This window comes from Beta vulgaris, chromosome 4 (genome assembly GCF_026745355.1).
Source record: "Beta vulgaris subsp. vulgaris cultivar EL10 chromosome 4, EL10.2, whole genome shotgun sequence".
NCBI classification, from domain to species: Eukaryota; Viridiplantae; Streptophyta; class Magnoliopsida; order Caryophyllales; family Amaranthaceae; genus Beta; species Beta vulgaris.
Genome location: NC_079205.1, coordinates 64,746,519 through 64,759,616, shown reverse-complemented (window position 1 = coordinate 64,759,616; position 13,098 = coordinate 64,746,519). Strand labels below are relative to the sequence as shown.

Sequence of the window (13,098 nt, the reverse complement as noted above, 5' to 3'; positions counted from 1 at the left end):
GGCTTTTTTAATGGTGATTTCAGGCAATGTATGTGGCTTTTTTTCAAAAATAAATTTCTTTCTTTCTTTCCACAACTCAAAGCAAATAAAGGGAAAGAAAACATCCCAATCCAAATCACGATATTTGTGTGTGCTACTAGAGTTATGTTTAAGCCACTCACCTATATGGTCATGCTCCCAAAACCCCGGGGGAAGTGCAATAAGATTCCACACTTGATGTGCCTTAGCACAATTACGAATGACATGAATAGTGTTCTTAGGAAGGATAGGGCACGAGGGACAGTTAGGAGATTGAAGAATTTGTCTATAGTGAAGGAGAGAGTTATGGGGGAGCCGATCCCACCACATAAGCCACACAAAAAAATTTAGTTTAGGGAGAGTGTTAAGCTTCCAAATCCACTCACTTCCTGTGCAATGCGGCCTTTTGTTTACAAGGGTGTTGTAGGCTAAGGTCAAGGATAACTTATTCCTCTCAACTAGGGAGGAGAAGGTGGAATCAATATTTTGGAAAGGAATACGTGTGAAATATATGCGTTCAGCAACGAACTCAGGAAGGGTGAAGGAGAGGTGACTAAGATCCCATTGGTTATTTACTATGATGTCCTTTACTCTCATCATCTCTTCACTTTTGTTAAAAGGCCCCTCCACTAATTTACGTATAGCTCCAATTCCAAGCCAATTATCATTCCATATATCAATAAGAGCCCCATTACCAACTCTCCAGTTAAGACTGCTAGCTAAGAGATCTTTTCCTTTGGCCACATTTTTCCACACTTGCGATCCTTTGTTACAAGAAATGATATAGTTTTCTCTGACATACTTTGAAGAAATACATTCCTTAGCAAGATTCTCAGGCCCTAATGTCAATTTCCAGCCTAGCTTAGTCATGTAAGCAATGTTTAGATCATGGTGACTCCTAATTCCTAACCCTCCTTTACTTTTGGGAAGAAAAGTATGTGTTTGCCCAACTAAGTGAATTTTTTGTTTGCCTTCAGTTTCTCCCCAAAGGAAGTTGTTACAAATTCTATCCAGGTCATTCAAGGTCGTTTTAGGGAAGTATGTGACCTGCATGTAGTATGATGCTATGGTGTTCATGGTTGATTGTATGAGTGTAAGTTTCCCGGCTCTTGAAAGGAATCTAGATTTCCACAATGCTAATTTTCCCCGAACCTTATCAACAACAAATTGCACATCACTTCTTTTAGGTCTTTTATGAGTGAGTGGCATTCCAAGGTACAAACCTAGGTTTTCACTTTGCTTGACATTTAATGTTTCTTGGAAAAGAAGTCTATGATTCAGGCTAGTGTTTGGTGAGAAGGTTAGGCGACTCTTACTCTCATTAACTTTTTGACCCGAGATTTGACAAAACTTATTCAGGATCTCCCTAAGTTTGAAAGAAGTGGTTTCATCTACCCTCCCAAAAATCAATAAATCATCAGCAAAGAGGAGATGAGATGTAAGGACTCGGTTTTTTCCAACCCAAAAGGGTGTCCAAGATTTCTCTAAGCAGGCTTGATTGATAAGGCTGGTAAGGTATTCCAAACAAATATTGAAAATGAAAGGAGACATTGGGTCTCCTTGACGCAGGCCTCTAGAATGTTGGAATGGTTCCGTTTTTTTCCCATTAACTAGGACTGAAGAAGTAGCTTTATTAATACAATTCATGATTAGAGAAATGTGAGAATCAAGATTCTGATCAGCAAGACATTGTCTAATGAAATCCCATTCTAATCGATCATAAGCCTTTTCTAAATCCACTTTCAAAGCAAACCACCCCATTTTTCCTCTCTTCTTATGCATAGAATGCAAGACCTCAGATGCCACCACAAGATTGATTTCAGTACCCCTTCCCCGAATAAATCCATTTTGATTTTTAGACACCCAATGAGGAATAAGTGGTTTTATTCTGTTTACTAGAATTTTTGTGACAAGCTTATAAATGGTATTACAGAGGCTAATCGGACGTAACTGCTTAACACTCTCAGGGTTATCTTGTTTAGGGATTAGGCATATTAGGGCATGACCAAGGTCACTAGGGATATCTCCTTTTTGAAACCATGATCTAATGGAGGTGCAAATATCCGAACCTACAATAGCCCATTCTTTTTGGAAGAATATTGGATGAAACCCATCAGGACCGGGGGCTTTAAGGGGTTTCATGGCAAAAAGTGCACTTTTTATTTCATCATTGGACGGACTTGTGCTAATATTGACCTGGTTAGTGATGTTATTAACTTCACTCCTAACTGAGACCCAAACCAAATGCTCTTAACTTGCAGCCCGAAAGGTGTAAAGATAGGCTGGATTTGGGATGTAACTTAAAAGAATTTGGTTTACTTGAAGCTGTAATTGAAGAGATTAAAATGAAAGGGTTGCAATTAACAAGGTGACAACTTAACTTTAAAGGATTGTATTTGAGCAAAAAAAAAAAATCCCTGAAAACTAATCAAACTCGTGAGACACGTTATAAAAGAAAATACAAGACAATCAAACCCGATCCACTAGACTAGCCATTTCAGTCGTAGCGTTTAAGCATTATATGTGCACTTTTTGAAACAATAATATTAAAATTTGAATACTTTAATTCCCATTATTCGGGCAAAGACAATTTCATGTCACCATCTAAATGGTTGTGCACGCAGTTCCATATAAGTCTATTACTAAAATGGGATTACTTTTACTTCTATTTAGTCTGAAAATTAAGCATCGTTAGCAAGGAACAGACATGACAATTACCTCTTTTCTTGTTTTTATAATTGGTTACCTTTTGACTTAATTCAATTTTTTTTTATTAGGAAATTAAGTCAGTAGGAAACACCAACATATTGGCTGGTAAGGCATGTATAGCATGCTAAGGAAATACCCTAGCATAATGCTGGAAGTAAGGATCGAATTCCTGACCTCAAGGGCCATGGGGGAGCACTCTACCCACTTGAGCTAACTTCTATCTTTTTTTGACTTAATTCAATGAAAAGTGTAAAAACAGAAATATAGAGTAAAAGTAAGAAAAAGAGTATTGAAGTGACACAGAGATGCTTTAATCAGGTGTTCTAATCTATCATACTCCATAATTGTGAATATATCATAATCAATCACTATGAAATAAACTTTTTAGGTTAATCAACTGAAAATATGCAGAAATGGGAACAGAAAGCACAACCTTATCAAGCACCAAGACATGTAATTGTTGTCTTGTTGATACTTTAATAAATTAACTTTTGGATCTGATCTTATAACTGAGTTAGACACTAAATGCGCTAAAAAGAGACTAATTACTATGTAAATCTTGATTATCACTTCTCAATCTATCGTCTTTTGAGTAGAAAATAAAGCAACTTGAAAGTAGCTGTATTGCTAAACCCCAAAAGAATAAGCAAAGTCTAATACTTTCTCCATTGCATAATAATTGCATCATCTTTCTTAACTGAAAGTTTTAATTTAGATAGAACATTATATTATTTGGTAGTAAGATCTTTCTCGTTAATAAGTCCATTTCTATATGTTGCAATTAAAATAGGACAAAGGAAGTAGACAATGGTGGATCTTCATTGGGGCAGGCCTGGGCCTGGCCCCCGTAGATTTTTTTTTCAAAAAATTAAGCCTTGTAGTTTAGAACCCAAAACCTAGCATACAAAAACAAGTTACACGACATCATAATATGTTATTGTGGAAAAATCTGGCCCTTTGTAGCAAATCTTTCAAGATCCGCCACTGAAAGTAGAGGTTTGCTAAAGATATGTGCGAGATAGATGTACTTTTTAAAAAGTTATCCGTTGTTTTCCAAGTAATTTTTACCTATCACGTTAAAAGTTTTATCTTTTTAAAAAAATGCTTCTTACAAAACTTGCTAATGTAAATATATGTGTCCTTTCAAGATCAGAAAGAACACTTATTACTTGGTTTTGATTAATTTGTGGTCGTTTAGATTTCCATAATCACTCTTTTATATGTGAATTAACTTATTTTTGTGAGTGATATGTGGTCCCTTAATGAAATTTGGACCCCCTTCTAGCGATGAATCACCACCTTTTTCCCCTCCCTAATACAACTTATTTTCACTTTACATACCTCTTTTATTTAGAGCGGTTGATTTCTGTCTAATGATTCTTTGTTTTATTGATTAGGTCATGCCTCAAAGAAAAAGTATGAACACTTCCCACTTCGCCAACCTTTATCCTCAGAGAGTGGTAGGTAAGTCGATTGTTGTTTCTTTGCTAAGTATGCTCTACCTCTCATAATACTTTGTCTTGTTCTTAGTATTTGAATAATGTATATCTCTCAAAAAAACTGTACGAGGAAATAAGTTGATTGAATATTATCTTTGCAATAAAGAGAACCACACTAGTACAAGAAAGTAAAAATGTGAAGGATTGTGGCTGTCCTTTTCCATGTAAGTATTTTTTGGTTGAATTTCTACAAAAGGATTATGGTAATACGGGAAAATAACATTGGGACATATAGGAATATTTCACTACTGACACTTGTTAATTTTTTTTTCATTGCTCATACTTACTCCGTTTTATAATACTCGTTACACTTTTCATTATGAGAAGTTCCACATTACTTGCTGCATTTCCTTTTTAGGCAATAAACTCTCTCTATCTCTCTCCTCTCAAATGGGTTCTTTTTTTTTTTTACTCTCTACCTCTCTCTTCTCCAAAAATTACCTAAGAGTTCGTGAATTGAGAAGTGTAATGAGTAATTTGAAACGGAGAAAGTATATGCTTAGTCAGGTCTTTTCTAATGACCAATGAGCAAAAATTAAGCTAGATATACGGTATTTCGAGATATACAATATGACTTGCAAAATTAAATGGATTAGAGATTGTTTTGACTTGGTGATGTGTTGTTGGATAAGTTAAGATTTCTTATCTTATGAAACTTGGACATGCCTCATATAAACCAACCAAAAAAATATGTGGACTATGTGGTTCCAGAATAGATTGTAGTGTGCTCACCATATGTCAGATAGCACCGACTTTTGGTATGTGAAGGGCTTGAATTAAGACAAATGGAGTGCTTTCTTTTTGGGCCCATGGATCTGTTTGTCTTATACCCTTCTATGGACTGATGGACCTTGTGGGCTGTTGTTAGATAGCATTGGTTCGTGGGCTGATTACTGATCTAATGTTTTAGCCTCAGCATTAATAGTAATCTGATTAGTGATAGTATTAGCTATCTAAGTACGACTTACGAAGCTGATTTTCATCATACACCCGAGTGTACTATGAGCATGATACACCCAAGGCGTTTTTTTTTTGTTCATTTGGAGGTCCCATATGAGTAAATGAGCAGAAAATAGCCTTAGTTGTACTATGCTTGGATGTACGATAAATGCACTTGTGTATGGAGCGCTAGAAAAAGCAATAATATAGACAATTTAAGTCTTAGATATCAGCATTCCACTCCCGATTAACTTCTCCAATTAAACTAATTGATATACAGAGCCTAAAACTAAAGTATGTCATGGATCAAAGGAGCATACATATATGAACAGAAAGATAAACTCCTTTACAAAATCCCTAATCAAATTTCCATTGTCAGACAAAGCTCGTCTTAGTGCTGAAATTTGCTCTTCATAACCTCAGTTAGCTCTTGCAAATAGAGACCTTCTCATCCCTACTTTTTTTTTTCTCTATTCAATATAAGTTCTTTCAAATGATCCATACTTCCTCCTAAAAATTTGTGACTAAAGCAAATAGATAGTGTATTTTGAGACGATGGAGTAAAAATATCTTTTCAATCTTTCCGTCCCTTATCATTTTTTTATTCACTTTGTTAGACTTGGCATGAAATTATGTTGTCTACGTTAGTTATTTTTTCATTTTCTATCTCTCTTATAAAAAATTATTAGTTCAATTACCCCCTTATTTTTGACATCTAGAAAACTATATGAAATTAAAAGCTATAAAATGTAAAATGGATGGCGAGATCATGAGCTTGTTAACCTCTATCCGAGCAACTTTTGTAACATAGCTCCAATACATTTGGCTAGAGGTTCAATTTATGTTCGTATGTTGAAAAACCCAAAGATTATTAAGAGGGAGAATAGTACCTAAGGTCTGTGGATAGGTACGTGTTATCTGCAATATTTCATGCGCTGCACATGGACAGTTTCTTTGATGCTTTGTCCATTTTGGTGACCCACTATGAACTTCTTTTTCTAATCTTCCAATATCATGTTTGTGTCCTTCATAGAAAGACTAATTACCTCCCAATATTTGGTGCTATTCCATTTGTCACATCAGTTTTTGCACACGAACTTTAAGGCAATATATCATGCATTTTTCTCCAGTATATTTTTTTTCTCATATGTATAATCGGCAAACATTGGCAATATGGTGCACCTTTTCTATCTTTGGTAGTTGTTACGCCAACTTTGTAGATTTTGGACAAGGTTTAACACATTTTGATATTCTGGTAAAAAAAAAAAAGGCACGTTTTAATATCTAATAACCTTGTGAATTAGGGAGTAATGTGGTACGATTGTAAACATTTTCACGTGTATAAATCTTATGAGTCAATATGATATGTTCTGTTGAAATATCAAATAAATGGAAATACCAAGAATGTCTTGGTCTAGTGGTTAAGATTACATGTTCGAATTCTTTTTTCCCTTCTTTGTACTTTGTACTGCCTTCATGACTCATATGGATAAAAAAATAATTAGAAAAATTGTGTCAAGGTTTTTATTCTTGACTTATTTTTCGGTGGATTTGTTTCCTGAACTGGGGAAAGTGCCCCCATGTGCATAGTTCTGTGTAACAATGGGGTACCCATTATAATTGTGCTGAAATATTTGATTCTAATTAGTAGGGGTGTAAGTTATTTGGTTAAAAACCGAAAACCAAACCAAACCAAACCGAATTAGTAATTTGGTTTGGTTTTTTTTGAAATTCGGTTTGGTTTGGATTCAAAAAAAATATTTTTCGGTTTTTCGGTTTGGATTGGTTTTGATTTTGGAAAACCGAAAAAACCGAATTATTGTCTATTATTTTTTTGTTTTCTTTTTTTTAATATTAATTACGAAAATACAAAAATATTGTCACTTAAAATACAAATTATCAAAAAGTTTGGTTTAAATTCGGTTTGGTTTTTATCTTGGTTTGATTTACTTTCATTTCGGTTTGGTTTGGATTTTGGAATATGAAAAAAATTGGTTTGTTTTGGTTTGGATTTTGAAAGATAAAAAATCCGGTTTGGTTTGGTTTTTGGTTTCATATTTTGGTTTGGTTTGTTGTGGTTGGATTGAGTCGAATTTCGGTTTGAATTTGGTTTGGAAATTTCAAAACCGAATTTATTTCGGTTTGGTTTGGTTTTGACCTAAAACCAAACCAAAAACCGAACTTACACCCCTACTAATTAGACTTGAGCGACTGTGTCATTTTTTCTACTAATAGAATTATGTTTTGAAATGCTGGAATTAGGATTTCCACTAAACCTTAAAAGGTAAATTTAACATTTGCGGCCCGTTTGGTAGTTGGTCATAAATGGTGGTAATGGGAATGAATTCATGTGTAAATTTGTGAAAAATATCATTGTCCATTCCCATGGTAATGCTAATTTATCCTAAAATGTCCACTTTCTTTCTTGAATTTTCATTCCCATCCAATACCACCTTGTAAGGTGGTAATGAGTGGTAATGAAAATTGCTTCCATTTGGAGACAAAAACATAAGTTTAGGGGTGAGATTGCTTGCCCATGGAGAAAAAATGCATCCCCATGGAGATTTTAAGGGTGCTTACTGCTTCCCTAATAAAATTACACTTAAAATTCATTCCCATTACCGCAATTTATTAACAACTACCAAACGGGCCGTTGAAGTCATGGCTGCATTGGGAAATAGAGTGATAGTGGGTCTTACATGATGAAAGTAATGTATAAGCTGTTTTGTATTATAGCACTCTTCTAATGTCTTGATTGTATTGGTACAGTATCATTCTTTTCGTTCAGTTTCACTTTGCTCATTTCACCTTAGCTTAGCTCATTTCAGTTTAGTTTTTTTTTTTAAAGAGAAATTTCATTAATTGAAGGCCAAACGGCATCTACAATAGGTATTAAAGTAAAACAAGATACAATTAAACAAGACTAAATCAAATTCGTCTTCGAAGAAACTATAATGAACCAGATCGAACAATACAACACATCCTTCTTGTATTTGCTGAATCAAGCAGCTATTGATGAGGAAGTCTAGCATTCTGATATAGTTTGGGAAGAACATTCTTGATCGAGTCAGGTTGACCGCATCTGAGATTCCAATACCTTCATGTTGAGTCTCGAACTTCAACGAATGAGAATAATTTCTCATACATAAAAACAAAAGAATCATACTCACAACTCTCATAGGGAGAAGGAGATTTCCAAAACAGAAACTAAAAACCCCATAATAGGGTTTGAGAAAATCTCATAAAGAGAGACTAATTTATTGAACAAAACAAGAAAATAAACTAAAAACTGGAAATAAAAGGGAAAAAGAGGCTTACCATGGATGAAAACATCCATGGCAGCCCCTACTTGATGAAGAAAGGGTAGGAGAGGCTAGGGTTTGAGAGAGAGAAAAAGAGAGCGGGGCTAGGGTTAAACAACTCTTCATTCCAGTTTAGTTTAGTTCAGCTCGACTCATTTTAGTTGACTTATAGATAATTGGGATATTAATAATAGAGTTGTGCATTAGTAAATGTGAAGTTCCATATAATGCAATAGGAGAAAAACAGGAGAAAATATATACTTACAAACCCAATCTCCATCATTAGATGTGTTTTATCCGAATTTTGTCTAATAGTGCGTCATCATATTAGGGCCTGTCTCTTTCGAACTATTCAGTGTTGCTTGATAATGTTGGATCTGGCACAAGATCTGAGGAAGACTGTAAGTTTTCAAGCCCAAAGTTCCTCAGTTTATCTTGGCTCTTTCCAACAGTTTGGTATCTTAGGCTCTTAGCCTAGCGCCATAGAGGTGGAGTATTATTTTTAACTTGAACTCGTAGCACGGAAAATCACGATCTTGTAACTTGCAAGGGTGCATGATATGCCATCCTAGACTGGAGCTTTCTACCCTCTGCTCGGCCCGTTGTATATAGTGTTTGTTTCTTTCTTTTGAGTCAAATTTTAAAATCTTTGATCAAATATTTTCATTAATATATATATATAAAAAAAATACTAATGTGAGATATGGTTAGGTTCGCCTCAATTTTTTTTTTCATAATATCAACTTTTTAGATTTTCTATTAATGCGAAATTGAAAATATTGAAGATGAAAAGTATATATTATGGAGATCGTGTTAAAAGAAAACAAGCACTATATTATGAAACGAATGGAGTATGTTCCATTATTACTCCAAGCCGTATCCTACAAAGATTTTACTTTCAACTATGACTATATGAAGGTAAAATTGTATTTTCAACCATTTTGCAAAAAGTCTTTATATTTGCGAACAATTAGTATATGTACAATTTGACATCTTGTATAGTCTCACATGTGCGGATGTGCATACCTACTACTATTTAATGAAGTAAGGTTTGGCCTAGTGATAAGGAAAAAACCTTCTAACCTCAAGGTTGGAGTTCAATCTCCACTAAGGACACTTTAGGAGAGGGTTTTCCCTTACCATCTCCCCCCAATTTCAAAATGTATGTCCGCAAACTCAGGGCCGGATTAACCTGCGAGAGCTGCCGGTTTGACAGGGTCATTCATCTTACCATGGGATCTCCAGTGGAGTTTCCAAAAAAAACCTAACACTATTTTTAATTGTTGACACTTGACATTATAAATCAAATAGAAATCGTGATAATATTCTCGTACAATATATAGATATATTAACACAATGACAATTAGTTTAGTCTTGAACTCAGATAACATATGATTAAAATATATTTAATACCTTAATTTCTGCCATTGTTCTTATGTATCCCAAAAGTTGATGGAATAACTATTTTTGCTAATTGCAGTAGGATTCCCATTCCTACAATTGAAACGATTGAAATTTGAAAAGCAATTCCTTCTTTCGAAACAATTGTGAAACAATTGTAAAGGAATTGCCATTCCTAGTATTAGAATTTAGAAGTATTGAAACAAATTGAAAAGTAATTCCCATGTGAGTTGGCTTTGGCCGGTTGGCCCATGAGGCCATGACTAGTTTCTCTTCCTTGAAAGGTTCAACATCACATTTTCGGTGGATTTTCTCTTCAATCAATGTAGCAATTTGGGATTTTAGACTACACAAACGGATGCCTCTCTTTCTTAATAAACTCTCTGACACATTACATGTTAAAAAAAGGTACTTAAAAGGGAAATCTTATATTTAAGGAGAAAAATCAAATTTACACTTTTTTTTTTTTTGTCATAATACAGCTCAATTACTTTACTCTCATAATTTTAGTTTACTTAAGTTCAATTGAGCTCAACAACCTTACTCTAGAAGTGGTTTAAAAGTAAATTATCGTTTCAGCTACTGATTGAGACAATCTCCCCTTTCTTTTTCTCTCTCTCAAACCCTAGCCTCCCATACCCCTTCTTCATTAATTAGGGGATGCCATGGATGTTTTCATCCATGGTATGCCCCTTTTCCCCTTTTGGCCTTTTATTTTCAATTTTTAGTTCATTTTCTTGTTTTGTTCAATAAATTAGTCTCTTTTTATGAGATTTTCTCAAACCCTGTTATGGGGTTTTTAGTTTCTGTTTTGGAAATCTTCTTCTCCCTTATGGGAGTTGTGAGTATGGTTCTTCTGTTTTTAGGTATGAGAAATTATTCTCATTGGTTGAAGTTCGAGACTCAACATGAAGGTATTAGAATCTCGGATGTGGTCGACCTGACTCGATCAAGAATGTTCTTCTCAAACTATATCAGAATGATAGACTTTCTCATCAATAGCTGCTTGATTCAGCAAATACAAAGGGTTGTGCTGTATTGTTCGATCTGGTTCATTGCAGTTTTTTTGAAGACGAATTTGATTTAATTTTGTTTAATTGTATCTTGTTTTACTTTAATACCTATTGTAGATGCCGTTTGACCTTCAATTAATGAAATTTCTCTTTAAAAAAAAAGTAAATATCGTTTCTATGTTTAGCAATGGAGGATACCCATCTAGCTAGCCCATATAACATTACTCATCATAAGTTCATAACACATTAATACGTTATGGATAAAGAAAAGAGCTAGTAATCTTATGTTGGTAGGATTATCAAATGATGTAAGTGCGCCATAGTTTATTTTACCTTGGTATCGATATGACTATCCTTTTGAGAATAGTTTAAAATTTTCTTGGAGCTTCTTTTTCTTTACTATGTATTTAATTTATTTCAACTAGTTTAGTTGGTAAAAGTTTTGAATTGGTATTAAATATTTTCATGATCAAACTAAGTTCATATCATCATTACCTTTTTATTGTGCATAACTTTTTTTTTTTTTTGCTGAATTTAACTAATCGTTGCTAAACTTGACTTTTTTTCTATTGAGCTTAACTTTTTTTCTATTGAGCTTAACTTTTTTTTTGTTGAATCCATATTTGCTAAACTTAGTTTATTTGTGATGAACTTAAGTTATTTTTTGCTTAGCTTTAACTTATTTTTGCTAAGCTTATGCTTCCTCTATTTCAAATACTTGTTAAATAGAGAAAGTGAGAAGCTTTTAAGAAAGGTATGAGAGAAAAAGTAAAGGACCATCATTTTTTTGAATATCAAAAAACTGTCAAGAAAAAGGTACGAGTATTTTGAGGGGAAAGTGGGGAACCATTAACTTTTAAAGAATATTTTAGAAAATTTAGGAGTTAAAGTAAGTTTATTTATGGTATGTAGCAAATATTTTGACATTTTCATTTAAGTAAAGTATATCAAATATTTTGAAATAGAAGAAATAAATGCTGAATTTATTTTTGGCACATGATGCTAACGGGTACCCCTTGATGATGGATAAGGAACCTATATTTATATATTTTCTCTCAAAGTGATTGTTTAAGTAACTTTTATATTAAAATAAGTTTCTTATCTAGCATCTCGGAGAAGCCGATAATAATTCGATTTATTGTACAAAACTTATTTCTAGTGAGGCTTCTACTTTGATGGAGCTTAATTTAATTAAAATTCTCCCTCTTTTCCCCTAAAAAAAATATATCTAGTGAGACTTATTTTAGTATCCAAGTGACACCAAGATCTGATTCATAATCCAAATAATTCATTTGCCTCATATCCCAATGACATAAAATTATGAGTGCTTGTCCTTATTTGAACGATGGGCTCATATCCAATATCCATAGATCTTTGGGACATCTTTTTATACAGTAAAATAATCAATAATGCACATTTTTGTATTCATTTTCTTTTTCCTTTTTATTTTTTTGGGTTAGCAAATGTGTTTTATTGTTTCTGATGTGAATAACAGGAAAGACTTTCTCTATTAGGTATGAAGGATTCGAAATAAATGCTAAAGGGACTCTTTCCTAACAGTTACCACTCTGGTGAAAGTCTCATAAGAATTAAACATTTCAGTATACTACAGCATGATAACGTGGTCCATGTAAAAATCATGTGAATTCTTTATTGGTCATTATGCTTAGTAAGTTTTTTCCCCCAAATTTTGGATTTCATTTGATTTGGAATTTTTGGTTTGATGCCCTTTTTTCTACTCCTATATTGCTATATGCACCATTAAAGACAGATTAGAATTGTAACTTCTGTTATGTCTAAACGTAATTAAAATATTAAATAGAAACTTTTAGTCATTTTATGAGTTTAGATATACTTCAACATTTTTGAACATTGATATAAAATAGTATTTTAGTTCTAGTATCATTAGAATTGATTATTCCTCTACCTATTGGGATCAAGGCTAAAAATAGAAGTATAATTTTCAAGTAATCATTTAACCCGAATTACCTTCTATGTTGCAAAAATATAACTTATGCTTTCTTTGAGATTCTTAACTATAGCTTTTGAATGTTCTAGGTCATCAACTGTAACTTTTGGCAAAATTCAGGTACTTTTCGATTTCTGTTTACTCTTAACTCGTATGGAAGAAGTCAGTGACTTCATTGCTTTAGAGCAACTACAATGGCAAGTTACAACCATTTGTAGCTTTGTGTGTCACATCAGATTTCCAAACTA

General features: G+C 33.5%; 1 long non-coding RNA gene across 7 annotated transcripts in view; it reads left to right on the top strand.

The window, feature by feature from the left end:
• The window catches only part of LOC104889948 (uncharacterized), a 35,498-nt gene extending 22,850 nt beyond the window's left edge, over positions 1 to 12,648 (top strand). For 5 of the 7 annotated variants that reach the window (XR_007273760.2, XR_007273759.1, XR_007273758.2 and 2 more), the window contains one exon: positions 4,125 to 4,474. This is a non-coding gene — a long non-coding RNA (uncharacterized LOC104889948). Of the gene's footprint in view, positions 1 to 4,124; positions 4,475 to 10,734; positions 11,018 to 12,395 lie in introns of those variants that run through there. The other 2 variants (XR_007273762.2, XR_008969212.1) reach the window with 2 other exon arrangements.
• The last annotated feature ends 450 nt before the right edge of the window (positions 12,649 to 13,098 follow it).